General features: G+C 39.0%; 1 pseudogene across 1 annotated transcript; it reads right to left on the reverse strand.

Moving 5' to 3' along the window:
• Positions 1 to 2,678: 2,678 nt before the first annotated feature.
• On the reverse strand, positions 2,679 to 5,600 carry LOC118454709 (stonustoxin subunit beta-like; annotated as a pseudogene). Its single transcript, XR_015716629.1, has 3 exons — positions 5,557 to 5,600; positions 3,950 to 3,996; positions 2,679 to 3,818 (listed from the first exon to the last, which is right to left on the reverse strand). The product of XR_015716629.1 is annotated as a stonustoxin subunit beta-like (transcript).
• Between the last annotated feature and the right edge of the window lie 227 nt (positions 5,601 to 5,827).

A 5,827-nucleotide genomic window follows, 5' to 3' on the forward strand; every position in this document is an offset into this window, starting at 1 on the left:
GTTGTTATTCTTCAAAATCTTTAAAACGAAGAGTTGTAATATATTCATATTTGAGGTATTCCCCATAAAACATGATTGTGACATGAGGCCCTTTGCATTTTTATTTATTTTTTTCATTAATTTTAAGAAATTGCAGTTTTTGTATCACTTGTATCACTTTTGTATGCTTGCTCGGCATATAGTGCAGAAGCTGGGCCTTCCCTCTGAAAGGCACAAGTTGTTCATCCACTGTAACACAATCACTGAGGATGAATTTCTGCCTACAGTTGACCAGGAACAGGTCCCATATGTAGCAGAACGCTGCCATGTGGTTTGTTTTCAGTCCATAGGCTCTGGTCCTCTTGTCCTCAAAGTGCAAGAAACTGCGAATATCTTTAAATCTTTGAATTGACATAGTGGCCTTGCACAATGGGTTATGCAGAGGACTCCCAAAATGCACACCAACTGGTACATCCCAGTTCGTCTCATTTCCTGCAAGAATGGTCAATCAAATGAAGGGTTAGATGTAAAAGTACAATGTTTGAAATGCACAGGAAACTATAAACAGGGCCGCACATAAATGGTCCGCAGGTGCACATTTGCTGTCAAAATAAAAGACGCGTACCAGATAAGAAGTTGGGACGGTCGTTTGTGTACATTAGACGTTCTGGAGGAGGACAGACATTTGTTCAGAACTCTTAAAGACGTCAAAAAAGCAAGCTCCGTAAGCAATTACTTTGGTGTTCCTCCACCACAAACGAGGCACGTATTCTCTGAATTTCCGGGAATACTTTTATTTTGACAGCGAATGCGCATCTGCGGACCACTTATGTGCAGCCCTGACTATAAATCATGTATGTTACTGTGTAAAAATTTATTCCTGATCCATCAGAAGTGTAAGTGGGACAGTCAGAGTTGCTAAGAATGAAAGTTCCATAGAAGATTCCACAGGAACTGCTTGGGGTCATTTTTGACCCCACTTGTGGAAGAGTCGGGTAGTGATACAAAAACTGCATTTTTTATAAATCAATGAAAAAATAAATAAAAATGCAAATGGCCTCATGTTACAAACATATTTTATGAGGAATACCTGGAATATGAATATATTACAACTTTGCATTTTAAAGATTTTGAAGAAAAATAACCCATGGGGTCATTTTTGACCCCACTGTGCATCTAAGGGTTAGATGTAAAAGTACAATGTTTGAAATGCACAGGAAACTATAAACAGGGCCGCACATAAATGGTCCGCAGGTGCACATTTGCTGTCAAAATAAAAGACGCGTACCAGATAAGAAGTTGGGACGGTCGTTTGTGTACATTAGACATTCTGGAGGAGGACAGACATTTGTTCAGAACTCTTAAAGACGTCAAAAAAGCAAGCTCCGTAAGCAATTACTTTGGTGTTCCTCCACCACAAAAGAGGCACGTATTCTCTGAATTTCCGGGAATACTTTTATTTTGACAGCGAATGCGCACCTGCGGACCACTTATGTGCAGCCCTGACTATAAATCATGTATGTTACTGTGTAAAAATTTATTCCTGATCCATCAGAAGTGTAAGTGGGACAGTCAGAGTTGCTAAGAATGAAAGTTCCATAGAAGATTCCACAGGAACTGCTTGGGGTCATTTTTGACCCCACTTGTGGAAGAGTCGGGTAGTGATACAAAAACTGCATTTTTTATAAATCAATGAAAAAATAAATAAAAATGCAAATGGCCTCATGTTACAAACATATTTTATGAGGAATACCTGGAATATGAATATATTACAACTTTGCATTTTAAAGATTTTGAAGAAAAATAACCCATGGGGTCATTTTTGACCCCACTGTGCATCTAAGGGTTAAATGTGTAACTGTGATTATTTTCATGTTGGATTGAAATAAAATATCTCCCTCTGCTGGTACTGCAGCTTACTGCAACTTCTGCAGCTCACGCTTAGCCTCGGTGGGAAATGAACACTGTGGACCAGCGTGTCTATTACACGCTTTGCCATGATACTGGATTGGGAGTGAAGCTATGGAACAAACTTGGTGAGAAACTAGAGCAATCACTCTAGTTTTGCAATATACAGGGAACAAAGATGGCTTTGGGTGTTCTCACCCAGTATTTATCCTCTGTGTGATGTAGAAATCTCAATAATACATGATGAACTTGTCTTTTTCCTTTTTTGTTATTGTATTATTTTAACATATTCAAAATAAAGCCACATGATACCATAACACAAGGTATGCAGAAGAGCATCTTTAAACAAATAGCACATCAAACCTGGAAGCAGATGGGCTACAGCAGCATTAGATCACACTGGGTGCCATTCCTGTTAGCTAAGAACAGGAAACCAACCAATGGTGCAATTCATGCCAACTCGTGCTATGAACTCATTAGAAATGAACAGCAGAAAATTGGAAAAATTGTGTGACGAGTCCTTTCAAAAGAGGCCAACATTCACCCCATTCAAACTGGAATTAAAGAATTTTATGTGTTTTTTCATATTATCTTTAATAAATATTATGTTTAAATAGTTTGCGGATTGCTTTCTATGTTGATTTACATTTTATACAAGTACTGTCTGAAAACACATCTACAAGTATACTGTTAAAAAAATATGAAAATATTAACATTTTTACAACATTGTAACAACATAACAAACACATTTACAGCCTGGTTACAACAACTGTTTTGCTAATTTCCTCCTTTAATAAATGCATAAGAGGGTATCCAGTGCAGCCAGCAGTCAGTTTGTGCATGACAGATAAAAAGTACTTATAAACATAGATTAAAGCACTGCATGAATATTTGTGAGTGAATGTGGCTAATAGTGAAACTCACTTTGAATGCTCAGTTAGTGTAGAAAAATACTACAAGTACCAGTGCATTCATTAAAAGGGTTACACAAGAAATCTTTAGAGTCTGATATTACTAAGTAATAATTAGCAACCAAACTCAGTAAACCTATCTGTCTCGTCAAAATGGAAAACAATAACCAAATGCAATCTAGCTACTATATGCATTTTGTTGTTGAGAAACTAATCACCAGGTGGCAGCAGTTATAACTCTTACTGTCTTTATCGTTTGCTTTTAAGGACACAAGAACAAAATTCAGTCAGATGTGAGTTGATAGCCACCTTTGAAAGACAGCTCAAATGTGAATCTGTGTAATGAAAAGATATACTTGATGTACATCTGGATTTGCTCTGTAGTACTGGGTCTGTAGCTGTGTGTGATCCTGACCAGTGTGACACAGTCAACAGTCTGACTTTATTTAACAAAAGTGAATTATTTCTGCAAAGAACACAAACGTACCGAGGAAGCCAGTGATAAGTAAGACCAAGACCAGAGTCCAAACCCAGGATACAGAGGGTCATCAAACGTGGTGTTGAAGGTGTGGAGGTGGATTAGCTTGTCAGAGGAGACTCTGTAAAAAGACAGAATGCCAGCAGGACAGTCCACATACACTGCTACTCTGCCAGAGACAGAGGAAGAAGAGGAACAGGAAGGGATGGATGTTCCTTTTGTATCATGCCAGATCGAGTAACCACCATCGGTGAACAGACTCCAGGACTGAGGATTCCCTCCAAACCAACTGTCATTTCTTTCTCCTCTCCTGCTGATTTTCTTGTAACTCACTGATATATGCACACCTCCACTCCACTCAACCTCCCAGTAACAGCGGCCAGTCAGACCATCTCTGCACAGCAGCTGATGATTCTGGTCAAATCTGTCTGGATAATCAGGATATGACTGATTTTCTTTCATGTATGTCACATTCCTGTTGTTGTCAGACAGTTTAAGGTTTCTGTTTACTGTATCTGTGTTGACTGTGAGCTCACAGAAATCTAATGAAGACAAAAGGACATAATTTGCTCATTATTAACATTTTCATGACAATTAACGTTGGAGATCATCTTCATCCACAGTAAGTTTTGGTCATTTTAATTTTTCCTGACTCATTTTAAAACATACTTACACTTCCTCAGACCTTGTCTGAGCTACTGGACACCAGCAGGCTCCAACCTGAAAGGAGGAGGACTGTCAGGACCAACACAGTCTTTTCACAATGCACTTTCATCCACACACTTCACCTATTTACTGCCAGTGTTGGAGTAATAACTGTGTTCTTCACGAATGCATTTTATATCAGTATTGAACACTTGTAAACAAGCTGAATACACAGGATTAAAGTCTATTTGATCTGTTCTGCTTTGAGTTACCATTCATTTATTTTTACTGTTATCATTACTTTACTATTTCATGAAGTACATGGAATGTTGCTCTACAAATAAAGTTCAGATGACTTGGAAACTTCAAATCCACAATTTGTACACACTAAATGGTAAATGGTAAATGGCCTGTATTTGTATAGCGCTTTTACTAGTCCCGCCTAGGGACCCCAAAGCGCTTTTACACGTCCAGTCATCCACCCATTCACTCTCACATTCACACACTGGTGGAGGCAAGCTACAGTTGTAGCCACAGCTGCCCTGGGGCAGACTGACAGAAGCGAGGCTGCCATATCGCGCCATCGGCCCTTCTGGCCAACACCAGTAGGCGGTAGGTGAAGTGTCTTGCCCAAGGACACAACGACCGAGACTGTCCGAGCCAGGGCTCGAACCGGCAACCTTCCGATTACAAGACGAACTCCCAACTCTTGAGCCACGATCGCCCACTAAATCTGTTGCCTTGTTTCTTCTAATAAAGTAATGAAGCATTCATACAGTAACTATCCAGTTAATCTACTTATGGCTATAACTATTTAGCTTTTTTCCCCTCTTTGTCATTATCTTTGAGCGAAATACATTTTTCCATACTTGAGACTCTGTAGTCTCCAACAGAGACTACAGTCCAGGCTGCTATCTTCAGACTTCAAGTCCAGAAGATAGCAGCCTTTTTCCTGAGTCTCCTGGGTGATTGTAGCTCAGGTCCAGCTCCCTCAGATGAGAAGGGTTAGAAGTCAGGGCTGAGGCTAGAGAAGCACAGCCTTCCTCTGTAATCAAACAACCTGATATCCTGAGAACACAAAAAGAAATTAAGTATTTTATCCCTTTTTTTCTGTAATGCAGTGACCATTACTGTTAAATTACCATTGCTATTTTTATCTGCAAGTATTCATATTTGGCAGAATGTATCTGTTCTGCCAAGTGGCATGGGGAGTGCAGCAACTGCGGGAAGGTTAAAGCTGCCTATATTATATGTCATAAATGAGTTTTGCCAACTTGATGTATAGAAGAGAATAACCTGACCAGCAGGTGATGTGGGCTAGTATTAAGACAAGCTGACCAACACTAGAAAATTTCAGTTTTTACATAAATACAATATTTTAATTTATTTTAATGATAAAGATCTGTTGCTCTCAGAGAAATAGATTCATATCTAAACAATAATAAAAGCCACTGTATAGGAATGTGCCAAGGTTTGTTTTAGACTGGACTAGACTGTTGAGATGTTGAAATCAATAAAGGTACCTGAAAAATGGTACCATAGGAAGAAACAGAATAGATGTGCAACTGGTGTGACACACAAAAAGATTATACTAAATTTAAAGATGACCATTTGATTACGTTAGAGAAACCTGACCTGAGAGTTTCCAGTCTAGAGTGTGGATTCTTCAGTCCTATCATTTTACTCCTAAATCTTGCAGGTTGTTATTATTCAGATCCAGCTCTCTGAGACTAGAGGATTGCAAGCTAAGAACTGAGGACAGGGCTGCACAGCTTCCTTCAGAGAAGTTACAGACACTCAGTCTAAAGAGACAATAAGAGAAATAACATTTTAAGTGAAACAAGCCCAATTAAATACCTTCTGTATAGTCAATACTAGACAGTACAGACATGTATAGACTAGTGCT

The sequence above is a fragment of the Neolamprologus brichardi genome, chromosome 2 (genome assembly GCF_056152115.1).
Source record: "Neolamprologus brichardi isolate AB-2024 chromosome 2, ASM5615211v1, whole genome shotgun sequence".
Lineage (NCBI taxonomy): Eukaryota > Metazoa > Chordata > Actinopteri > Cichliformes > Cichlidae > Neolamprologus > Neolamprologus brichardi.